Below are 27,761 nucleotides of genomic sequence, written 5' to 3'. Positions count from 1 at the left end.
TAACCAGAAATTCCCACCTCATAAGGGCAGAGTCCAGCCTCTCCTCCCACAAGAGTGCAGACCATGAACCCTCTTAATGTAAAATAACTGGCCTGAAGCCCAAGTGCTTAAACCAGAATAAATACACTTTTAGAATAACAAACACTGAGCCCTCAATCATCAGTTCCCAACTCAGAAGGATGTAAGCTACCTGTCCTGCCACTACAGTGCAGACCACAAACCTTCTTAATGTAAAACAACTGGTCTGAAGCCCAAGTGCTTAAACTAAAAGGCTTAGAATGAGTTACACCAAGCAGTAATAAATACAATTGAGTACTTTTAAGATGACGCAAAAGCAAAATAAAGTAGGAAGAAACACAAATACAGTAAAAGCAGATAACATTTTTTTTTTTGAGTGAGCAAATGATATGGGCCCAGGAGGAGTATCCAAGTGCAAATTTACAAGAGAGGCGGGCAGTTTCAAAGCCACCAAGATTAACACCAAGACAAAAACAGGGAGGGTGGGTGGGAACCTACTGAAAAACAGAGTCACAACTTCCAGCTAGATATTCCTCAATGCAACACAAACAAATTACTTTAAATTGTGTATTATTTGATAAAAGTGCAGATAAAAATTTACTTAGCTTCACTTATGCGTTCAGTTGATTGCATGCAGGTCTTAGCTGGCCAAAGCTCACAGTTTAAACAGAAAATAATTCACATATATAGATATATACCTACATGCACATGTCTGAATATATACAAACACACACACAAACATATATTTATGTAAATACATGCCCCCTATATTACTACCACAGTGATGCATGCTATGTGCTAGGAAACAGCACACATAGCAATACACACAGATATCTACAGCTGGCAGTGTGTGCAACATGGACAGGTTTGTCACATGTTAACCCCTTGTTGGGACCTCATTGCCCTTGTCTGTGAAGTATGGAATGGGAATATGGGGAAGTATGGCAGGTATAGTTGTGGAGGTGGTCAGGGCCGATAGATATAGAGGACAGTCTACAGGGGTGGTATGTGACACATGTGGTGGGTAAACACCCTGGATGGTGTGTGTGGTCTGTGATGTGGATGCCCCATGGGCCCCAATATGGACACAATGGCGTGCTGCTGCGGAATGGGGGGATCGCCTCACCACAGGGGTGGGCCATGCCGTCAATCCCCCCGATACATGTGGAGGAGCTCCTGGCCAGCCTTGTGGCACCTGCCTGTCCAGCCAGCCACCAACCACAAGACACCTTTGTGGAGGTGGGTGCCACCCACACACCAGCCTAGGAGTGCGCAGATAAGGACACAGGCACATCACTAGACCACTGTTGTGTATACATATGCATTGGTACAGGTAGATCATGCATATCTGACATGTCATAGATATATTGTGTTGCTGCGTAGTAATGATAAACAGATGTCCAGATGTGGTAGTATTGTGGAAATATACCGTTGATGTATTGTAATACTGCACCCACTCTCTAGCACTGCCACAGGTGTGGCCACTGACATTGCATCTCTCAACCTCTTATGCAGGTCCCTCCAGGATGCCACCAAGGCAGCAGCCTGTAGCTGGTGACTATGGTTAATGTAGATGCTTGCCAACACACCGGGCATGTAATGGTGATGGTATATTCCATGCACACATCTAACACACCTACCAAGAATGCATGCTGTACATGTGCATGTATTGTTGCTGTGAAATGCACAGCATCACAGGTGTGACCGTGATGGGGTATTGGAAGGGTATGTCAGACACCTGCATGATAACTAACATCCTGTCATTGCAGAATGTGTCCACAGGGAGTAACATAATGATGGGGGACATGGCCTACAGTAGGGATATGTTTGGAACAACACCCATATACAGAGCAACACCAGTGTATATACCTGTAGGACAATGACAACTGCTGCAGAGATACACTATGGCATAATGTATTACAGTAGTCCATATTATCAGCTGGGACTAGGCTGTAACATGTGGTGTTCAGTGTATGGCATAATGTATTACAGTAGTCCATATTATCAGCTGGGACTAGGCTGTAACATGTGGTGTTCAGTGTATGGGACACTGCTTACTTGTCATGCATCTGCAAAAAGGCTGAAGGAGGGGGGAGGGGAGTCAGCATGACACACCAGTGCACTGCAGCAGGGATCCTAAGGATGCTAGGAATGGCTCTATCTGCACATAGTCAGGTTTAGGACCTGTGGCAGCCATAACCCTACCCCCACAGAAATAGTGATGGCAGTGTGTGAACACCATGGGATGTGCACATGAGTAGACCTTGCAATCATGCAGAATAGGGGGATGTGTTTGACAGACTGAACATACACTGGCAATTGCAGATGGCCCATGCTGGTATACCCCTGCCAGGAGTAGTGACTGCTGTAGTTCACACAACAAGAGGTGCAATAAACCGTCATGATAAGGGTGTGTAAACATATGTCCACACGGTGTGTATGCATCGTGGTCAGCAGCCGCCCACCTAACACAGTCCGTAGACACTGCATGTGAAAGTACAGGACATATGTCACATATCGGGCTCATGTACTGCTACGATATGCGGTGATGTGGTCCCATGGCAGATTAAGGATGAGTGCGTCAAATCAATTAAGGTGTGTACACCCCCCATAGCCATGGTATGCTCTGATGGTTGTTAGTGTAAGAGTATTGGATTGGTCATACATGGTCTGCTGATGTTGAGAGCTGTGCATCAGACATCAGGCATTCACAAATTACATTTGCCCGCATATCATACCAGGTATGTGTTGCTGGAAAACATAAGGGCTGTGAGCATTAAAGCAAACATAACCGACACAGTAGTACACATTCAGCAATGGGCCATACACTTGTGAGGTGTGGTGCACAGTACATGGCAGGGTGTAGAACAGGTACACAGAAATACCATGTTCATGAGTGCAGTGGTATCCAGGGAAAGGGGCTACAACTAGTGACACAGCACATGCATCACACACATGTATACTGTTGCCAGCATGGATTGACTATAGCTGCACTGCATGCTGTCAGGTACCATATGTTATGCATGTTGACAGAGGGGTAATAGGAGGACTGTGTGTACTTTCATTGTGCAACCTCACCTGTGTGTGTGCATCCTGGTGGGTAGTCAGTTTGTCTGTAGGGTCACTCTGGTGAAGTGAAGGGAGGTTGATGCATGTAGGATGTTTGTGTCCATGTGTGTGTGTGTTTGTGTGGCTGGCCATGTATGCACATGTGTGATTGTGGGGTGCTCATAAAGCAGGTCCTCCCTCTGGGATCATGCAGTACATGTGCATGGATTGCCACATTACACACCAGGAATACCTGTCATGTGTGTAATCACAGAACAGCTGATAGTATAATGTGGTCTGTAGCATGGAACAGGCATCCAGAGGGAAGGTAGACACCCGGTGCACCCTTAATATCACATTCAGCAGAGAGGTCACCTACAACCCATGTATGCAGCACTACAGATGCATTGGGGAAGTACTAGTCAACACCAGGGGTTGTATCCAAATATTGCAGTTGTCACATGATAGGCTGAAGGAGCAGCATATCTGGCATGTACTGAGCATTACATACACATGATACACCAGTGTGTGATATTATGGATAAAACATAGTAGCCCACACATATAAGGGCCATACTCATGATGTCCAGACATGCAGAGGGTGCATACCGAATGACAGCAGTGAGGCCATGTTAAACCACTACACACAGGTCAGGTAGGTAAAGTAGCAACAGGCATTGTGTTGTGACCGCTTGTGTGGGCATTTAGAGGACTGATATGTTAATGAGTGTTATCAATGTGTATATGTTAACAAGTGTGATGCAGGTTGGGGTACCACATGGACATATACGTGGGACTGTCTGTAAAGCCATGGACAGGTAGGTATTATGGAAGTGTTTGTGTGTATGTGTGTGTGTGTGTGTGTGTGTGTGTGTGTGTGTGTGTGTGTGTGTGTGTGTGTGTGTACTGTTAGGCAATGCTGTACAGATTTTAAAGTGCGTTTATTGTTTTCCCCCACAGGTGGTGAGGTAGGTCAGGGTCCCTCCTGCATGCAGTCTGATGTTGGTGTTCATACAGAGACCGAAGATGATGATAGCACTGTTGAGGCACAGGTGGGGTTGCCAGGGGCAGACACTGCACCATTTGACATTCCCTTTTATCCACCCCAACCCTGCACACAGTTTCAGTGCCTATACACACCCCATCACCAGTGGCCATAGTGGAGGGACAGCTGGTGTTTGGTGGCAGTGCACAGGAAAGTGTGGTAACTATGCCTACTGTGTCTGGTAATAGCAGGCATAGCCAGATGTTTGGCAGGGCACCATATAGGCAGATGTCCCAGGGTGTTCATGGTAGAGCCACTGGACATCATGTCCCTGGCAAAGGTGACATAGCTGGTACCAGCAGGTGCATGCTTCAGGCTGTCATGGTGGTGCAGGCACATATAGAATGTTACCAGAGACAGGGCCTGAGGGTGCAAAGGGCTGCTCTGACATCTGCAAATGATAATGCCCATGAACTGGCTGGTGCCATCCATGGATTAACTGAGTTCATGGCTAGATGGTCTGGTGAGATGATGGCCCTCATCAACCGTGGTCTGTCCATGCTTGAACATGTGGTGGGAGTGTGACGGCTGCATGGATGTAGGCCAGCAACACCAACAGCTGATAGTCAATGTGGATGTGCTAGGACACCAAGGGGCTCCCATAGTGGCAGTACCAGCCCTGGCACTGTGGGGGGCGCTATTCACACCACACCACACCACAGCAGGCCATGAGCACGTGGTCCGGGTCAGTCCCAGGAGGGACCTGGTACCAGCGAACAATTGTCATCGTCAAGTGAGAGTAGCACATCAAGGCCTGCACCTGGACGTGCCCATGGAACCCCTGACAGGCACAGTCCATGTGTCCATGGCCAGAGGCAGTGAGCTGCACACCCTGCCAGGTATGGTCTGCAGCTGTCCAATAAACACCTGTGTAGGGCAGCCACATGGCAGAACTGTGTGCATGCATACCCATACACTATACAAACACACCTAGGGCAACCCCATTCTTACACACACAACAGCACTATCCCCAGCTCAAAGTAGTACACCCTTTGGCCTCTGGCAAACCCACATCACACCTTGTGCATATGATGATACCTGTGCCACATCCCTGTCATCCATACCATCAATGCAGGGACAAGCTAATATGGTTCTAATGTACATGGTGACTGTACTGCAGTGTACCACAGTACTGCAGTGTAACATGTTGCAAGGAGTAAAGTGTAATGCATATATGGCAGGTAGTGTAGCCATCCAGAAATGATGCATTATATCTGTTAGTAACACTGGTTGGTAGTGGTCCCTATAATGTTATCCATTTGTGTAGTAGGTGTACATGTGTCAGCACAAGGATGCCCTGTGCTTATGATGATACCTGTGCCCCATCCCTGTCATTTATTTATTTATTTATTTGCAGTTGGTATACCAGGATAGTCCATTGGGCCAATAAGAACCCATTTTCAATGGAGTCCTGGGGAGAAAAGCTCCAAGACAAAGGTTACAAAGAGATTACAGCAGTTTACAATTTCAATCATTTGTAGGTTAAAGACAAAGCTTTAAAACATTGGTAAACAAAAAAGATTACAGCAGTTTACAATTGTGGTAATTTGTTGGTTCAAGACAGAACAAAGATTAAGCATTTACAAAGGAATTTTTTTTTTCATTTTGTAGAACAACTAAGATTTAAGCAGGCATAATAAAAATGTTAAGGTTACATTTTGTAGAAAAACAAAGCATTGCTGCAGTAAATATATAGTTTCTTGAGTGAAATAGTAGAATAAAAGAATTATAAGATGTCATTACAGTTGGCTTATTATTTGGTGTCTGGTAATATATAAAGCTGCCCATAGGAAGTGAAGAATAGGCTAGGAGGGGTAGGAGCAGGAGCATTCCCAAGAGGATGTTAGATGTGAGTGCAGTGATTTTTTAAAAGCAGGGAGGTTGGTGGTGATATGGATGGAGGGAGGAAGGGAGTTCCATAGGCGTGCCAGGGCAAAGGACAGGAGGTTTTGTCCTGGAGAGTGACGGGGTTTGTACAGTTCTATTTGGCTTTGGTTATTAGATCTTAGGAGTCTTTGTGGCAGGTGCATTTTAAAGGTAGAGCTGAGAGAGGGACAGAGGGAGGGCTGAAAAATTAGTTTATGAGCAAAAGTAAGCAGAGTATAGGAGAGATGGTTGGGAAGCTCTAGCCAGTTAAGTTTGTGGAGAGATACACAGTGATGGGTAGATGATTTGTGGCTAGTTGCAAATTTGGCAATTTTATTATAACAAGAGGACAGTTTTGTTTTGAGAGAGGATTGTAGGTCTGTTAGCAGAGGGGCACCATAAAGGAGGGAAGGGATGAGAAATGTAGTAGCAAGAGTGAGCTTAGTAGATGTAGTGAGGAATCGATTGTGTCAATAGAGCATGCCAAGTTTTTGGTGTTTTTTTTATGTTTAGTTGTAGGTGGTTATTGAATTTAAGCTGGTCGTCAGTCTGGACTCCTAGTAGTTTGGTTTCAGATACCAGTTCAAGAGGTGTGTTATTCTGGCTAGTGATGTAAAATAGTTTTCTATCAATGGTGTTGTTTTTTGAGGGGGTAAATACCATAAGTTTGGTTTTTGATGCATTGAGTGCTAGATGATTGTCCATCATCCACTGTTCTGTGGTAGAGAAGGCATCTTGAGTCAGTTTTAAGAGAGCAGGGATGGATGTGGCTGAACAGATAATTGTGGAATCATTTGCATATTGAATAAGTTTAGCATGAGATACTGAGTGGAAGAAATTATTTATAAATATATTGAAAAGGAGAGGACCCAAAATGGAACCTTGAGGGGCACCAGTGGGTGTGTTAAGGAAAGAGGAGATGGCTTTTTTCCACTTGACAGTTTGTTGCCTGTTGGAGAGATAGCTGGTGAACCAATTGAGAGAGGAATGGGATAGGTTTAGGTTAGATAGTTTAGTTAGGAGAAGGTTATGAGAGATAGTATCAAAGGCCTTAGAGAGGTCAAAAAAGAGCGTAGATACAGTAGAATCTCTGGCTTTATTTACAGTTTCCAGGAAGGAAAGGAGGGCAGTCATGGTGCTGTGGCCGGGTCTGAATCCGTGCTGTGTGGGAGTTAGTAAGTTATTATCTAAGAGATAGGGAAGGAGTTGAAGATGAATACATTTCTCTAGAAGTTTTGATATAGGAGAGAGGATGGCAATGGGATGAAAGTTAGTAATATTGTTATTATTGCCTCCTTTGTGCAGGGGAATGATGAATGCCCTTTTCCAGAGTTTGGGTACAAGCCCTTCTTGGATAGAACAATTGATTAGGATGCTGATGGGGAAGGCAATGGCTTCGGCAGCTATGCTGAGGAAGGATGAGGGAATGTTATCGGGGGCATTGGTGCATGGTTTTAGTTTTTGCAGGAGTTTTCTTATGGTAGAAGTAGGAATGGGTTTTAGGGAGAATGGTGGGAGTTGAGTGATTGGAAATGAAGGGGATGACAAGAGGGGGGATGCAGAAGCAGGGGGTGAGGTGTTATTAGAGAAGGATGAGGTTAGTTTGGTAATAGAGACTATGAAAAAAGAGTTGAATTGGGTAGCCAGATCTATATCTAGTGCATTTGGGTCTGGGCTTGGGTTTTCTGCTGTGCCAGGTTTTAGGAGGGTAGTGATGCCTTTCCAGAATTTTTGAGTATTGGTTTTATGGTTGTTTTGGAGTAAGGAGAAGTAATTCCGTTGATCTGCTGTGATAAGTTTTTTTACGGAATTGCGGAGTGTTTTGAATTCATTAAGGGTGGTTGGAGTTTTGCATCTTTGGTACTGTGCCCAGGTTTTGTCTCTAAGTCGCATGGCAGTTAGTGTGTTTTTTGTTAGCCAGGGGGCAGTGTTGTTTCGTATTCTTTTTGTTTTTATGGGGGCAAGACTATCCGGTAGTTTAAGGAAAGTTGTATTGAAGTGTGCAACAGCATTGTCCAAGGGTAGTGTTTCTAGGGGGTTCCAATTTCTTGATTTTAGGGAGTCTGAGAAGGTTATTGGGTTGAAGTTTTAAAGTTCCGAGTGCTGATGTAATTATGAGTTACATGTAATGGAGATGGAAGTTGTCTAGTGAAAATGGGAAGGTAGTCACTGAGGGAGTTAGGAAGAGTTCCACTATCAGTGTAGTAGTGGGGGTGAGAGACTAATATCCAGTCTAGGGTACTGCCACTGGAGAAGTCTTTACAGGGCCTGGTAGTGAGGTTGATTAGCTGAGCGTACTTATATAGGTTGATGTTTAGGGGGTGTGTAGGAGAATTAATGGAAGACCAATTGATATTTGTGTCTCCCATGAGAATGGTTTCATTACTGATATTGGTAGAAAGCCAGGATAGGATATCCTCAAGTACAGAGGTATTATCTCCAGGGGGGATGTAAAGTGAGGCTATGCAAATTTGTTGTGTTTATTTAATTGAAATAGAGCTAGAACTAATTCTGCATTGGAGAAGTGAGGAATGGGTTTGTTGTAGGGAGTAATGGAAAGGGTGGATGAGTAGAGTAGAGCTACCCCACCACCCTTCTTGTGGGCCCTGTCTTTTCTGATGATAGAGTAGTTTGGTGGCACTATTTCAATATCTTTTATGTGAGGTTTTAACCAGGTTTCAGAAATAGCTAAGATGTCAGGTTTGTTGTTTAGAAGCCAGGCATGGAGATTGGGGATTTTGTTAACTATGCTTTGGGCATTTAGAGAAGCAAATAGGATGGATTTAGATGTAGGGGAAGCAGTGTTTGGGCCTGGGTTAGGGTGTATATCTCCAGATAGTATTATGGTTGTTAGGTGTTGGATTATGTTGATGAGATGTTTGGATTGCCTTGTTTGTATATTGTATATTTTCAGGTTTGAGTAGATATTGATGGTTAAAGAGGGGTTAGAGAGTTTATTAGTAGAGGATAGTTTGTAGTGAAAAAAATAGATGGATATTAACGGGATATAGTCCAGAGGAGACTGAGACAAATGAGTGTAAGTGAGTTGAAGGGAGTGAGCTGGTTGTGTGAAGTAATGGTGTGTGATTTGTGGTGTTGGGCTGGGAAAGGTAGTGGATATAAGTAAGGCTCAGAAGTAGTAATAGTTGGATTGACTATGACAGAAGTTTTGTAAGCATGTTGAGGCTTAGCTAAAGTAGAATATGTAGTGTTGGGAGAAGGGATTAGAAATATATATTGTGTTGTTAAATATGAAGGGAGGTGTGATGTGTGAGGAGGTGAACTATAGGGGTGTAGAAGATGGTGATAAAAGGGGAGAGGTATTATAGATAAAGAGGAAGTAGGAGTGGTAGGGAAAGGGGAGGGTGTAATAGGTATGGAGGAAGTAGGAGTGATTAGGTGAGTATAAGTGTAGATGCACTGGGGGTGTGTGGGATTTGGGGGTAGGGTAGGGGAGCGGAGTGAGCCCGCAGGGCGAATGGAGCAGGTTGGAACAATCCAAGATAGAGGATCAGAGAAAAAAGTATCAGCAACAGGAGTCAATAAAGAAGGTAGGTGGGTAGGTATTGTATGCTATATGGGAACACAGAAATGAGGTTAACAAGGTGAGAAAGAGAGAGTTTGAGATATAGCAAGGAGAGAGTGGATGTAAAAAAAAAAAGGTAGGGAGTATGTATATTTGTTAAAAGAAATGGAAAGTATAGCCAGCGTTGGGTGCAGAAGCCACTAAAGAACTAGTTTCTTTCTAGGTATGTAGTGATAGGGTGCTGCCACCTAGTGGTAGTAGAAAGTGGTAATAAAGGATAAAGGTAAGAAGCGATATAAAGGCTTTAGGTGGAACTAAGTGGTTAAAAGGGTATAGTGATAGGAGGGGGGGCTGTAGTGAATGGTCCATGGTAGGCTGCTTTAAGGAACGCACTCTCAGTAGGGCATACAAGCACAAAAATGGGTAATAATAGTAGCTAAACAATGAGTACAGAGGTAATTTCTTTGGCTACATACATTCATACACAGTGTGATATAGGGAGTCCTTGCAGTATGTTGCTTAGTAGTAGGCCAGGGCTAGCAGGCAAACATTCAGGGAGTTCTTCTGGGTTAAAACAGTTGATCTTCCTTTTGAGTATATAGGCATGGAGGGAGTACCCAGGGTAGAATACTGTAAAATAAAACAGAAGAGAGATACACAGTGGGTTAAGTTATTTAAGGATAGCAAGTAGTGAGTGATGAGGGATTGACAGAAGAACAAAGAGTTAAGCAAGAGTCTGAGGAGTTGGAGAGTCAACTAGGATATAATTACATAGTGAGTAAGACAAGGGAATAAAGTAAATGCTGAGTGATAGACTGTATTGGGAGAGTAGCTAGAAGAGGAAGTAGTGGAAAGCAAAGGATAAGGTTAAAATACAGCAGAGAGCCAGCCAGTGATAGACAGTTTATTCATACATTTTAATCACTCTATGTACCATGCAGCTGAATAATGCAACAGGTATATCAAGAAAAAAAAGAAAGTACCAGTAACAAGCAAGTGTCTAACAGTGAGATACAGTATAACAAACTATGTGAAAAATAATAAAACACTGTTTGTATGTCTAAATGCACTTCAAGTAGAACATATAGGGTCCTCTTATAGCATTAAAGGAAAATACAATATGGCAGTGTAAGAGTCAAGATAATGCAAAACAATTGCTCTATGGGCCCACCAATTTTGCGGTCCCAGCCCCAAAATGTTTTTAAAGACGCACTCTATCAATTGCCCAACTATATACTGCAAAGAAGACAATATGGCAGCATAAAAGTCCAATAAGAAAATAGCTATATAAACGCTGTGTGGTCCCTCCAACTACGGGCACATCAAGCCCAACAATGTCTTCCAGATTGCCTTGGTCAACTACCCAAACTATAGCTTAGATAAAGTACAATGTGGCAACATAAGAGGTAGGAAACATGTACAGGGAGCACTGAGGTTCCACCAAATTTGAGCACTTCAGCCCAGTATGTTTTAACAGACCCACTTACACAACTACCAAACTAATAAAGTAAAAAGAATACCATGAGGTATCATGAGAGCCTGGAAAAAAGTACAGAATGCTCTGTGAACCTGACAAACCAGCCGTTTAAACCCAATAACTTGAACTATACTCACTTGTACAACTGCCCAGACTATAGCTTGGATGCATTACAAAATGGTAGAAAACCAGCCAGGACCAGGTAAATGCTTGGTTGACCCGCCAAAATCAGCCGTCACAGTTCAATAAAGAATAGCCAACATTAAAAAATGTAAAACACAGCAGATATACAGAAAGCCAAAAAAATCGCTGCTAAAATAAGCAATTCCATGTGCAAACGATGTAGCGACAGGTAGAGTAATCCACTATATCTACAAAGACAGAAGATATTCAGAAAGCAAACAAAAAAGCTACAAAATAAGTGATTCCAAAATAATCGCTACTAAAATAAGCGATTACACGTGAAAACGATGTAGCGACAGGTAGAGTAATCCACTATAACAACAAAGACAGAAGATATCCAGAAAGCAAACAAAAACGCTACAAATTAAGCGACTCCACGAGCTAACGATATAGCTACAGGTACAGTAAGCTACTATATCTAGAAAGTCAGCAGATATGCAAAAAGCCAAAACACTCGCTACAAAAACAAGTGATTTTGCGTGCAAACGATGTACCAACAGGTAGAGTAATCCACTTTATAAGAAACCCACATTTAGAGGGACAAGTATTTCCTGTCCAAATTCAAGATAAAGCATGGGCAGCTGTTATGTATGCGAGTGTCACACATAGACAGAGAGCTGGTGGCAAAGTTTGCTACAAGTAATTCTAGTCAAGTGTCAGTAATATTCTCTTTGCTATCATTGGGTTAGACAGAAACCAGCTATATTGCAACATAATCATATAAGCATCTTAAAAACACATGGTTTACACATTTGATGCTCAAAGCGCACCTATACAGTAATAAGCACACCTTCCCTTTTACAATGAGATAAAAAAACAAATAGCGTTGATGAGACAGGATCCCTTAAAATTCTATTTTAATAGAATTTTAAGGGATCCTGTCTCGTCAACGCTATTTGTTTTTTTACCAGGTTTAACTTTTTTGTTCAACTCGTTTTTACAATGAGATAGTTAGACTCAAAGTCAGCAGTATATTTTACCTAAGATACATATGCATAGCACTTTAACCATTAGGACACAAAAAAGGTCAACAGTCTATGTTTAAACTTACCAGAGAAGGTGATCCTTAGCAGCCTGACCACAGGATCAGGGAGATGATGAATGCTGTTGGAGTTCTATTAAAATGGCGCCAGAATAAAGTGACACCTAGAAATAAGCTCTGGGGGATGGTACCTAATAGGGGAGGGGATATATAGGAGGGTAGTGATAGGCTATGCAAGGACTGCGAGTAAGAGGGGAGAGAGAGAAACACAGTAGGTGGTAAGCAATCCAAGATAGAGGATCAGAGAAAAAAGTATCAGCAACAGGAGTCAATAAAGAAGGTAGGTGGGTAGGTATTGTATGCTATATGGGAACACAGAAATGAGGTTAACAAGGTGAGAAAGAGAGAGTTTGAGTCATCCATACCATCATTGCAGGGACAGGCTAATATGGTTCTGATGCACATGGTGAATGTACTACAGTGTACCACAGTACTGCAGTGTAACATGTAAGGAGTAAAATGTAATGCATATATGGCAGGTAGTGTAGCCATCCAGCAATGATGCATTATAGCTGTTAGTACCACTGGTCGGTTGTGGTTCCTATAATGTTATCCATTTGTTAGGTCTATATTAGAACATCGAAGTTTCACAACTTTGAATGTCCTAATATCAACCCCTATTGAGTGAACGCTGAAAATAGTGAAGCTGCAGAACACCAAATTTCTTCCTAGGGAAGGAATTTGGTTGGCCATTCCTGTGGCTTCACTATTTTCAGCACTGTGGTAGAAAGTTACGGGTTGGGATCAGGTAAGTGTGTGATTGTGTGGACGTGAGGGTTAGGGTGCAGGGTTGGTGAGTTAGGGTTAGGGCGCAGGTCAGGTAAGTGTGTGATTGTGTGGACATGAGGGTTAGGGTGGGGTAGGTGAGTTAGGGTTAGGGAGCGGGTGAGGTGAGCGTGCGATAGCGACGGACCTTAGGGTTAGTGTTTGGGTTAAGGTAAGTGGATAGCTAGTGGTGTATGCACAGTACAGTGTAGGGTTAGATGTAGGATTTTAGGTGTATGTGTGTGGATTGCTGTTTGTTTGGTGTGCTTGTGTTGTGTGTATGTGTGTTAGAACAGCAAATTTTTCCCTGGGAAAATAGATATATGTATATGTATATATAGATATATTATATATAGCTATATATGTATGCACATCCTATGTGTACAGATATGCCTAGTTATGTTGCTATATATGTAGATATCTATAACTATATGTGCATACATATCTATTCTGATATGCCTACTACTATCAATATATATGTAGATATCCATACATATATGTGCAAATGTATCTCTGTGTATGTGTAGACATATATTGCTCTGTATATGTATATATCTGAGTGCTTATATGTATATCTATGTACATATCCATATCCATCTATGTATGTTGATATGTATATGTGTACATATCTATATAGATATCTGGATAATTATATATACATATATTTTCACCATATGTCCTGAACTTGGAGTGGAGCCCTACCTCATCCCCTATAGTCCCAACTACGTAGTGCAAGGGGATGTCAGGTATGTATAGCAGGTATATTTGTAGACTATTGCTGCTATAATAGGGATTGTCTTCACAGACATGGTGTGTGTGGGAGGTCATATCTGCTTTTAACATGTGTGCCACTGGCTACTTACAGACATCCTAAGGACATCATAGTACAGTACCACTGCTAGCACATAATGCTCCTGTGGACTACAGCAGAGATATTGGCCAATATATGTGGACAGGCTGACACACTCTGGACAGTCCAGAGGTATACACATAGCCCCTTAGTTCAAGACATGTGGACCAAGCCTGACAATGTGGATGTTAACAACCATGTAGATGGGTATAACACGTAACTGCTGGTATACATTTGCCCCCATAGGTTATGCATTCACACACCCCTGTTTGTCCTGACACATAATAACCACTGGTACAGAGGTGCCATGGCCACATACTACCCACTAGATATTGATATACATCTGTACAGCATCCCACTGCTCTGTCTGATATACATGACTGTTATGGTGGTCCGGCAGCAGTACATCTGGCAAGTATCTGGACATGACATCTCACTGGGTAAGTACACTAAGCTGCTAGGCATGTAACAAAGCACTGTGCAGGCTACAGGCAGACTGGCTTAACACTGGCCTACATTTCCTATGGATGAATTCACATGTACCAGCATATATAGCAGGCTCTACAGGCATGTCACAGCACAGAGTATGATACACCTGTGTGAAAGTGCATAATCACAACCAATGTGAACACAGCCGCAGCCACATATGGTAAGCTAGCATAATATTACAGTATATGGACTATCTGTTCAACACCATCCTCATATGTGCCACTCACACACTAACCCTACATATACTGAGCTGCTACACAGTGTAGTCCGATGCCTGTCTGTGGTATGGGACATGTGTGCGTATGGCCCTACAAACATGTAAGCTGATAGGGTAACATACAGTGGAGCAGCATGTAACATCAGATAGAACAGGAACAAGAACAATGACATCTACCACAGTCTGTACACAGGCCAAGGTACATATTAACAATACACACTCTGTCAACAATCACCATAAGTACACAGACCTCACTACTGTACACACTACAACAAAATGTCTAGGTTTTGCCCTCAAATATAAGGCCTACTATACATTACATCTAGCAGTCTGATATCTCACTGGGTTGTTATCAGGTATGATGTCAGTGAATAATGGTGTACAGAACATATGCACCTCTTACTGCATGACATATGTACAAAGGTTGACAGACTTGTGGCTGGAGGCACAAACACAGGGCTAATATTTACATGTTGCTGTGATAACCTCATACATTTACTGTTGTAACATGGTTTGTTGCAACATATGTCCTATGAGGGATAGGCAGTCATTAACTCTCATGGCTGTCACCATCTACAGACTGCAATCCTCACACTACCTTCTGTAGTTCACAGATAGGTGCTCTGTGGGTAACACATGAAACAAAAAGCACCACACACTGCCCGGTCTGCAGAAGACCCTACAGATGGGGGTTTCCTCATAAACATAGCACTGACACAGCAGGTATTAAAACATGTAGGACAGCCTTATCTACACACACACCCTGTTAAACCAACTTGGGAGGGTGGCTTAATGGCTAAAGTGTTTGCCTTACAAACACAAGGTGCAGGGTTTGAGTCTCACAAGGGATAATTGGCTAGGCTTAAAATGGCTTGCAAGAGCAGTTAGCTTAGTACTAAACTATGAACTATGAACTATGAACTATTACTCCAAACGCAGTATAGCAGCACTTACAGTCTGTAGTTAGGTCAGGCACAACCCCCTCATGTGTGTTACCCTGTTTCCACAGTGTATGTTGTTTGAGGTAAATCCTCAATCCATCCGCGATGCTGTTTGCCAAACAACAGATCAAGTTCTTGCTCACAGTGAATGTAAAGGCCCAACACCAACATGATGTTCCTAGATATTGGAGTGTGTTTCCATGCAATTTGCTATGGGAATGTTATCACAGCTGTTCCACATGCAATCAGCTAGAGGAGGGTTGCAATTCATGCAGAGCCCATCAGCTGATCATGAGCATCACTTAAAATACACATGCTGCTGCCTAAGCAAATCAGGTGTAAGTCTCCACATCCACCAGAGATGGAGTGAGAGAGGCAGACAGAGGCAGAGAAAAGTCAGGGAGGTGTGGGTGAGTAAAACTTAAGCATGTTTGTGTCACATACCTACCAGTACAGTGAATCAAACCCCTGATGACTATGTAGTGTTATCACATGTCTATGCAGTTATTGGATGTGCCACATAGGTTACATGTTGAGGAGCCCTCAAAATGTTTATGTGATGGTGACATCTGCAACAGGGATATGGTAGCTATACGGTAGGTGTAGTACATGTGCCTGTCCGCATGAACAGGTGTCAGCGTCAACACAGCCACACTCTCACAGGGACACACACACACTGACACACTTGGCAGGGACAGGAATACAACTCATCACTAGTGAGATCACCACAACACATTACTGTGCAGGTATCACATGCACTACAGGGATCATATGGAGGTTATATGGGCAAAGGGTATGTGGAGGTGTTTGACATCAGACAGCATGCTTCAGTATGCTAATGGGGGTTGTAGTGAGTGTTAATGTGGTTATATGCATCATGCAACACACACACAGTCACAGGGTGCCAGTACTGACATGCATGGGTGCATTTCTTCATGGGTGTGTAGTGGTCAACTATGTCAGATGGTTATACAAGGCTAGGTGATGGGTATACCTTGACATCAGGCCACATGACAATGGTCTGCATTGTGGCTCAGGGGTGTAGTGTCTGGATATGCCAACACAGGTGGGTATTGTATTCACCATCCAGTCACCTGGGTGACTATTGCATGTGGCCAATGCTGTGCATTGCTTGCCATGTATGTGTTCCTTAGTCCATGGCATGGATGGTGTCTGGGATATGCACACCTCCCACATGCATGTACAGTGACATGTGGAACTGTACCTGGGTTGTCTGGCTCATGTTTTGTACACAGATTATCATCAGATGTGCCAATCCTGGCCTCATGTGGCAGGAACTGTTAATGGACGGCAGGTTGACCCTGCACCTACATTGATAGCATGATACCAGTATTCCCTGGTGTCAGTGGCATCTGTCCATACAGGGCATGTTTTTCAGGCACGGTATGTCCTTTGTGGGTCACATTTGATGGCACCACAGGTGTTGCAGGTGTCCAGTGGGGAACATGGGGAAAGTGCACTTTCTGCATGTAAGTGCCTATCGGAATGATGGACGGGGTGCCATGCCTTCTGTAGCCCACTGCAATCACACCATGGTTACTATCAGTGGGCAATATGCAGGGTACTACCAACATAGCGGCTGTTGTCTAGGCAAGTGTGTGTGTGTGCATGAGGCATGGATTGAGAGTGTTCTCTGGGTAATACTAGGGTTGCTCACTTTGTTCACATGGCCTTAATGTCACATGTAGGGGTATGGATTTGCACCCCAGTCTCTTGGCTATTTCACATCTGTTATCCCTGTATAGTGGACATTTTGATATATACTAAGGCCACCATATAAGAAATTTGCAAAACCCACTCCACATTGAGCCTAGTTGTTACACACTCACAACCACCTCCACACAGGATATGAAATACAAACACACACACACACCTGTCATGTCTGGGATTAGAACTCCTACCTAACTAGTTTATTACACTACAGCACTACGCAGTTATAGGATGCACCATAGAGATTACTGGAGTACTCCTTCCCCAAAGGTGTATTTCACAGTGAATGATATCAGCAGGATTGCCAAAGTAGGGCATTTGAATTGTAATGAGTGTGACTAGCCTAAAATGCATTGCTCCCTACACAGACATAGAAACACACACAAAACATTTATAACTGCCATGTGTGGGAATAGAACCCCTACCAGAATTCTATATCACACTACAGCATGAAGCTGTTATAGGATGACCCATGGGGATAACTTGTGTACTCATTCCCCAAAGGTGTTTTTCACAGTGAATGACATCAGCAGGATTGAGAAAGTAGGACATTTGAATTGTAATGAGTGTGACTAGACTAAAATGCATTGCTCACTACACAGACATAGAAACACACACAACTGCCATGTGTGGGAATAGAACCCCTAGCAGAGCTCTATATCACACTACAGCATGAAGCTGTTATAGGATGCACCACAGGGATAACTGGAGTACTCATTCCCCAAAGGTGTATTTCACAGTGAATAACATCAGCAGGATTGCCAAAGTAGGGCATTTGAATTGTAGTGAGTGTGACTAGCCTAAAATGCATTGCTCCCTACACAGACATAGAAACACACACAAAACATCCACAACTGCCATGTGTGGGAACAAAACCCCTACCAGAGTTCTGTATCGCACTACAGCATGAAGCTGTTATAGGACACACTATGGGGTTTGCTGGAGTACTCCTCCCCAAAGATGTATTTCACAGTGAATGACATCAGCAGCTTTGCCAAAGTAGGGCATTTGAATTGCATTGAGTGTGACTAGCCTAAAAAGGCATTGCTCTCTACACAGACAGAGGCATACACACATGCACAGTTGCCATGTCTGGGGTTAAAACTCCTATCTAACTAGTTTATCACACTACAGCAGTACTCAGTTAAAGGATGCACCACAGAGATTACTGGGCTACAGCTTTCTCAAAGGTGTATTTCAAAGTGGATGATCTCAGCAGGCTTGTCATAGTAGGGCTATGGGGAGGGCAGTGTGTGTGCATGGGCCATAACCCATTCATCTAGAGGTTGACACATCACTTGTGGGCACACGCAAGGTTACTTTCCACAGGTACGTGTATACAGCTGCTAGATGACTATTTCCTTATACAGTCATCTTGCACAGCTAGCACTTGCACCATATAGTCTGTAATGCTGACAGATATTGGTGGTTAATATCTATAGTGAGTGACATCTGAACATCATGTGGTTGTAGCCATTTGGCTGTGTGCTGGGTGGGACAGGTCTCATAACAGATGGCTTCTTGACACAGTCACTCTCTTCCACACATCTATGCATGTCTACTTTTGGCTTAATATAGTGTTGTCCTTAGATATATGTCTGTATTCATATTCACTGTGTGTGCAAAGCATGAATGGTGCATACTGAGGAGTGTCTGCACTAACATCTGCAACTGCCAGATATGTCTGGTCCACTTTTGTTTGCAAACATGGGCTTCATTTGTTTAAATGTGTGAGCATGCCCAGTATGACCTTTCAGTATGTTGTTGTCTGATATTGCCTTCATTTCTCTATGTGTATGAACATGCCCAGTATGCCCTACTGTACTGAATATGTGGATCAATTCCTGGTAGTTTGCACTCCAGTGCAGACCTTTGTGTTGTACACCTATAGGTAGCAAACTGTTTCTGCAGGGTATCCATCAATCATTTGGCAATATGGGGACAAAGTGTGCAGGGGATAGTGTGTATTGTAGGTGATTGTGTCTGTGCTGCTTCAGCTACATGGTACTGCTGTTAGCAGAGATATTCAGATGTGTACTGTTATACACTGTGATGTTTTCTGTCCTCATGTACTGTAAGGTGGACATTCCAGGTCACAGTGATGTCTTGGGGGACAACGGTGACTGCGGCTGTGTCTGGTATTGTGGGCAGACACCTACATATTCATGCTAAGTTATGCCATCCTGCAGGGGGAGCTGCAGACAATTGCTGCTGGGTCTGTGTATCTGGTTCATCACCTTGGTACAGTGCTGGCAGAGGATCTCATACTTGTACATCCATCAGCATGACAGTATGGCCTTATATTGCTATGGCAATACCTCCCAGCTGTACAGATTTGCACAGGTTACCCAGAGGCAGGGGACATGAGTCAGGACATTACCCCTGTTTTGGTGTACAGGCAGGTATGTAGCCACCCATTTATGTGTTTGCAGCCAGGGATAGTGTGTGCAAACAGCTTTGTGTTGGACCTTGCACATTCCATGCTGCCCACGCTCCCACCCCCCTCTGTTATTCTATCCTCTTCCTTACATTATACATACATTCTCTGATACTTTCCCTAAGGTTATCACCCCATCACAGCTGTGTGTTTGTGTTGGTCCACAGTTCATGCATTGGGACATGGTGGACATGTTACTGTGGTTTGTCCACATGACCTTGCATATGGCTTATGTGGAGTGTGTTGTGTTGTTATTTGGGTATCCATAACATAACATGCATTGGCAGTGCGTGTGAGACACAGGCTCTTGGCAGAGGCCTGTGGGCCATTAGGTGTTGATGCAGGCCAGATGTGGCAGGCAATTGCATTCTGTCAGTCCTACAGTCTCAGACCACCATACAGATTATTCCCCTGGGGTGACAGGGTAGGTGTGCTAGGTGTTCATGCCAATACCTTCTATCAGTCTTGATCAGGTGGTGTGGATGCTGGCAGAGTGTTACCTACAGCTAGCGACACACCTGCATGGGACACCTCACTATTGCCATGTACAGGTGGGGTTATATTGTACCCATTCCCCACAGCAGGGGTACAACCAGAGAGGTACCTGTGGGTGGTGTTTGCATGAGCTAGGTGCATGTGTGCTATGGAAACTACTTGCATCTGACTCACAGATATGCATTGGGCATTCTAGCTATGCTTGCATGTGCAGGTACATCAGCTGTTTCCCAATACATCAGTCCTACCTCCTTTGTGATCTGCGAGTGTTTGGGCAGACAACACCGGTATCCACTACTACAGGACCAGATAATGTGATGCATACCTGTATGTACAATTCCAAGGGTGTGTCCATTTCACAGTGACACAATATTTACTGTATGTTTGGGGTACTTTCCCCTGTGTACTGCTTGTATATCTAGCCCAACAGCCATGCCATGTCAGTCTTTCAGATGATGACACATATTACCACCATACATTTTCAATGGCTTACTGCTAGCATGTGTTATACTGGTGGGTATTGTCTTTGGCACTGCAGTTGTAAGGACTTGTCCCTGTCATCAGCAGTAGTGTGCAATGGCCACCAGGTCTTACCTCAACATGCATACATACTGACCACTCTCACACAATAAGAAACACACACCAACCTAACATACACATTCCTGCATATTGTGCAGATGCTACAACCTATCCTGCTACCTTGACCACCTCTGTGCATCTGTGCTCCACTGGTATTTACCTACACATACATGTTACTACATTTCTACATACGGTTGTGGGGGGGGCACACCTGACTGTTACGACATGTGTACATCAGATTGGGGGGCACACCAGATCGTTAATAAATTTCTAAATAGGTTTGGGGAGACACACCTGACTGTTGCTACATTTCTAAGTAGGGTTGGAGGGAGCACACCTGACTATTTCTACATTCCTACACAGGATTGTGGAAGGGGGGGCACACCTGGTTGTTGATACATTTCTACGTTGGTTTGGGGTAAGGGGCACACCTGACTGTTCCTACATTTCTACATAGGATTGTGGGGGGACAGACTTGACTGTATCTACATTTCTACACAGGATTGGGGGGCACACCTGACTATTTCTACATTTCTTCACAGGGTTGGGGGGGCACACCTGACTGTTTCTACATTCCTACACAGGATTGTGGAAGGGGGGGCACACCTGATTGTTGATACATTTCTACGTTGGGTTGGGGGAAGGGGCACACCTGACTGTTCCTACATTTCTACATAGGATTGTGGGGGGGCAGACTTGACTGTTTCTACATTTCTACACAGGATTGGGGGGCACACCTGACTATTTCTACATTTCTTCACAGGGTTGGGGGGTGCACCTGACTGTATTTACACTTCTACGTAAGATGCGGGGGCACACCTGACACTTGTACACATTTGCTATGACTGTACTGGTATGTCAGGTACTCCATTTCATTCTGTATTCTAACCCATCATGCTGACTAGAGGCATATCAGTGTACTACAGGTCTTAGCTTTGATTGACCTACATATTAGTTTCTGACTTCCTACCCTTCAGAACTAACATTCCACTGCCTGACCTGCTGTAGTCTGTCTGTGTAGGCCTGTGGGGGAGTTTACCCATAGGCATCATTCAGAGGCCATAGCACAGCCTTTGTTTGTATTTGTCTACACCTGTCCTGCTGGCTGAGACTGTTGTTGGGTATGTGAACCTCCCTGACTGGCATATGTGAGTCATATGGACACACATGTGGCCCAGCACATTTCCTGCAGTGAGTTTTATCGCCCTGTGTAGTACTGACTACTATGATGACACCAGTATTTGTTACAGATTTCATGGAGCCACTATAGGTGTCTACTATCTGATGGCATACCATTCAGCCACCCAATTCCCTTGCATGCTCACATCCATACCATAGATACAGGTAACAACACATTCCATTCCATTTGGCAATTGGTAGGTTGAGTGACTTACCTTGTAGGTGTCCCAGTATTGAGGATGGTGCTGCAGGGCTGCCTATGTCAGATGCACATAGTACACTCCCTACACATGGTTGAGCACAAGTAGTGTCATGTTTGGCATCCCTTTTACTGTATGTGAGAGTCAGAGAGAGGTGTTATTCCCTGGGTCCCTCCTGTGTCAGTGTATGTGCTATGCATTTCCTCTTTGCCAAGGCCAGGGCATACTGGGCACACCTCCTTCTGCCTGCTGGGGCAGGCTCAGATTGTTTCTCCTCCAAGTCACTCTGTACCTGTACAGGCATAGGCAATGGTGGGAGCTGTTTGGGCCTGCCCCGTGCTGTTCCTGCTGCAGCTGTTTCCACAGGATTATATTGTATAGCATGGCATATACTATGACAATTTGGGTACATGTAGCTGGTGAGTATTGCAAGGCTCCATCGGATGTGTCCAGGAACTGGAACCATGACTTAAGCATCCCAAACACATGCTCTATTATAATTCTGGTCTGTGTGTGTGTCTCATTATGGAGTTCTTGTTCGGGTGTGTGTGCATTTCTGATGGGTGTCATCAGCCACGGCTCCAGTGCGTATCCAGCATCCCTGACTAGGTGACTGTAAGGGATGTCCCCAATGGCAAATCTGTGGTACAGCTGTGTCAGATGCCAGATGTGGGAATCATGATAGCTTCCAGGGCAGGCAGCACACACATTCATTATTATGCCCTAGGCATCACACACGACCTAGGAGTTGGAGAGGAAGCCCTTGTGGTTGATGTAGACCCTACTCCGCTCACCGGGTGGTGCTTTGATGCATATGTGCATGCAGTCTATAGCACCCTCTACCTCAGGGTATTCTGCTATTTGGTGGAACAGTTGCATATTGCTGGCCAATGTCTCATGGGTGTTGGGGAAATATACATGCTCACCAGCATGTGCTGACATGGCATCCAGGAACTGGTGGAGTACCCTGGATGCTGATGCCTGCAAGATCCCCATCATATCCCCAGTTGGCCTTTGGAAGGTACCTGTAGTTAGTATTCTTAGGCCTACACATACCTTGGAATCCAGTGGGGTGGGTTCCCCTCTGTTAGTTCTGTGTGTCAGGTGTGGCCGGCACAGCTCAACAATTTGCTGTAGGAGGTCCTTGTCCACCCTATAGCACTCCACTATCTCCAACTCATGTAGCCCCTGGTAGGTTACCCTGGGGGCTGTACAGTCTTCTCCATCTTCTCACAGTGGGTTGGTCAACATCATTCGCATCCTCATCACCATCAGCCTCTTCCACAAGTTGTTATATGATAGCTAATGCAACCTCTATCATTTTGTTGTTCTGTTTGTTAAAACTTCCCCACTTGTATACACTAGTGGTGTAGAGTACGGGAAAAACCAGAGGGGAAGGTGTTTGCATATTTTATAGTAGTGTTCTCAGCTGGGCTGGTCTGCTGCCTGTGTAATTGGCTGATTCTGATACATTTCACCTGCCAGCTATGCTAGTTCTCCTAGATTACCTTCCTACTGCTGTTTTCCCTTCCCACTGCCTTTCTGTTTATGCCCGGGGGTGCGCCGCGCAAACACAGTGCTCAAATGTGCACAAAGCTGCTATTTCCTGGTTTACTTTTTTTCTTTCTTTAAAACCCAGTGCACAGTGTGCACACCCTCCTAGGCAATGTAAAAAGTGCTAGGCAGCCTCAGACACACCCTCTTGGCTAGCTGTGCTAAGCTAGGAGCAGACCTGAGCCACAGGGCTCCAACCCGCTTACAGTATACCTGACACCCCCCACCATGATGTCAGCTATCTCCTAGGCTTGCACCAAGCTATTCCTGCTCTTACACTGTTGGGAGCTGACTAGCATGCAGTGGAAATCTGGGATTCACTATAATTCCCTTAATTTGCATAGGATTGCCTGCTAATGCATAATTACATGTCTCACACTGAGCCTTCCCCCTTAGCAACCACTATTCACTGGCCATGTTCTCTTCTAACTGCCATTGACTATAATGGCAGAAGAGTTTTTTTAGTTAGAATGCTTACTTTAGTTTTATTTTCTTATTTTCCCCCAATCCCGTTTGCGCTCCGCTGCCCTACGTTTAAACAGCTGAGATCGGGTAAAAAAAATAAAAGTTGATTTTTTATTTTTTTTTCAACTGTTTTCCATACCGATGGCCTTATACTTGGCCATTGGCATGCTTTCTAAATGATATGCACCCTTTATTTGGAGCTGTCATGGCTCCGTTTTGGAATTTGCAGAAATGTACTCCGTTACTGGCAGAGTACATTTCTGCAGATTACACTAGTCCTGCATGTCCGGTTTCCAGCTTCCTGGATCGCAAATTCACCTCATTTGCATGGATTTCTCCTGCAAATGGGGTAATTTGCACACAGGGGCTGAGGCCATGCAGGACTAGTGCAGGTACACTCGTGCACACCCCAACAGGTTATTCCTGGATCGCACAGCAGACATATTGCCTGCTAGTGCTCCTGTACTAATCCTGCATGCTGTGCAAGGTTTGCAGAATCTGGGGGAGGGTCTACTGCAAGTGCTTAAGTGCTATTAGCTTGAGACACACTTGTGTATGCTACTTTCCCTAACTCCCACTGGCCCAGCAGCCTGGTCCTAGTGAATTATCTATACTTCTCACCAGCTGACTCTACTTAATGACATAAATCTGCTCAAATCCTAACCGTGACCCTAAAACCTCACAACCAGTCTTCAGTCCTTACCAGAGGTAGTCCCCGATTAGTCTCTAAACCTAAATTTCCCCTTGTTCCACACTAAACCTAAACTCCACGTTCACTTCCTGACACTAAAACAACACTTCCACACCCTAAACCTAAGCTCTCTTCTCAGTTCATATACCTCAAACTCTGTTCCTGCTCTCTAAATCTAAAGTTCCCTTCCACTCCCTAACCCCACCACTTCCCTCCTGCTCCTTAACCTAAAACTCCCTTCCTGATTCCTAAATATAACTTCCCAGTCACTCACTAAACCTATACTCCCTTCCCACACTCTAACCTCCTCTTGTCACATCCTAAATGTAAACACTCCACCTTAATGCTACCTAAAACTCTCCCTATGGCTGCCACACTTTGCTTGAACACAATATTTAACTTCAAGCATGAGTGTACAGCAATGCAAGCTACTAGTCAACCAAGTCCCTAGGTGTGAAGTGGTGGAATTCAAGCAGCTGGGGCATGGGCAGCTGTATTACATCTGAATAGAGATGACAAGTTATGAAAATAATATTATTTTGATCACATACAGGGCATTTCTCCAATATTCAGGACAAAAGTAGACAACTTCCCACTGCAAACACTGCTGATCAGCATGCCTGTTACATTAACTTCCCACTGCAAACACTGCTGATCAGCATGCCTGTTACATTAACTTCCCACTGCAAACACTGGTGATCAGCATGCCTGTTACATTAACTTCCCACTGCAAACACTGCTGATCAGCATGCCTGTTACATTAACTTCCCACTGCAAACACTGCTGATCAGCACACCTGTTACATTAACTTCCCACTGCAAACACTGGTGATCAGCATGCCTGTTACATTAACTTCCCACTGCAAACACTGGTGATCAGCATGCCTGTTACATTAACTTCCCACTGCAAACACTGCTGATCAGCATGCCTGTTACATTAACTTCCCACTGCAAACACTGCTGATCAGCATGCCTGTTACATTAACTTCCCACTGCAAACACTGGTGATCAGCATGCCTGTTACATTAACTTCCCACTGCAAACACTGCTGATCAGCACGCCTGTTACATTAACTTCCTACTGCAAACACTGCTGATCAGCATGCCTGTTACATTAACTTCCCACTGCAAACACTGCTGATCAGCATGCCTGTTACATTAACTTCCCACTGCAAACACTGCTGATCAGCATGCCTGTTACATTAACTTCCCACTGCAAACACTGCTGATCAGCATGCCTGTTACATTAACTTCCCACTGCAAACACTGCTGATCAGCATGCCTGTTACATTAACTTCCCACTGCAAACACTGCTGATCAGCATGCCTGTTACATTAACTTCCCACTGCAAACACTGCTGATCAGCACGCCTGTTACATTAACTTCCCACTGCAAACACTGCTGATCAGTACGCCTGTTACATTAACTTCCCACTGCAAACACTGGTGATCAGCACGCCTGTTACATTAACTTCCCACTGCAAACACTGCTGATCAGCACGCCTGTTACATTAACTTCCCACTGCAAACACTGCTGATCAGCACGCCTGTTACATTAACTTCCCACTGCAAACACTGCTGATCAGCACACCTGTTACATTAACTTCCCACTGCAAACACTGGTGATCAGCACGCCTGTTACATTAACTTCCCACTGCAAACACTGGTGATCAGCACACCTGTTACATTAACTTCCCACTGCAAACACTGGTGACCAGCATGCCTGTTACATTAACTTCCCACTGCAAACACTGGTGATCAGCATGCCTGTTACATTAACTTCCCACTGCAAACACTGGTGATCAGCATGCCTGTTACATTAACTTCCCACTGCAAACACTGGTGATCAGCATGCCTGTTACATTAACTTCCCACTGCAAACACTGGTGATCAGCACGCCTGTTACATTAACTTCCCACTGCAAACACTGGTGATCAGCACGCCTGTTACATTAACTTCCCACTGCAAACACTGCTGATCAGCACGCCTGTTACATTAACTTCCCACTGCAAACACTGGTGAACAGCATGCCTGTTACAGTAACTTCCCACTGCAAACACTGCTGATCAGCATGCCTTTTACATTAACTTCCCACTGCAAACACTGGTGATCAGCACGCCTGTTACATTAACTTCCCACTGCAAACACTGGTGATCAGCACGCCTGTTACATTAACTTCCCACTGCAAACACTGCTGATCAGCATGCCTGTTACATTAACTTCCCACTGCAAACACTGCTGATCAGCATGCCTGTTACATTAACTTCCCACTGCAAACACTGGTGATCAGCATGCCTGTTACATTAACTTCCTACTGCAAACACTGGTGATCAGCATGCCTGTTACATTAACTTCCCACTGCAAACACTGGTGATCAGCATGCCTGCTACATTAACTTCCCACTGCAAACACTGGTGATCAGCACACCTGTTACATTAACTTCCACTGCAAACACTGGTGATCAGCATGCCTGTTACATTAACTTTCCACTGCAAACACTGGTGAACAGCATGCCTGTTACATTAACTTCCCACTGCAAACACTGCTGATCAGCATGCCTGTTACATTAACTTCCCACTGCAAACACTGGTGATCAGCATGCCTGTTACATTAACTTCCCACTGCAAACACTGGTGATCAGCATGCCTGTTACATTAACTTCCCACTGCAAACACTGGTGATCAGCATGCCTGTTACATTAACTTCCCACTGCAAACACTGGTGATCAGCACGCCTGTTACATTAACTTCCCACTGCAAACACTGGTGATCAGCACGCCTGTTACATTAACTTCCCACTGCAAACACTGGTGATCAGCATGCCTGTTACATTAACTTCCCACTGCAAACACTGGTGATCAGCATGCCTGTTACATTAACTTCCCACTGCAAACACTGCTGATCAGCATGCCTGTTACATTAACTTCCCACTGCAAACACTGGTGATCAGCATGCCTGTTACATTAAC

Source organism: Protopterus annectens, chromosome 5.part0 (assembly GCF_019279795.1).
Source record: "Protopterus annectens isolate FY-2018-M chromosome 5.part0, PAN1.0, whole genome shotgun sequence".
Taxonomy (NCBI): domain Eukaryota; kingdom Metazoa; phylum Chordata; order Ceratodontiformes; family Protopteridae; genus Protopterus; species Protopterus annectens.
The sequence above is the reverse complement of the archived record's forward strand: the minus strand, read 5'-3'. Positions refer to the sequence as shown.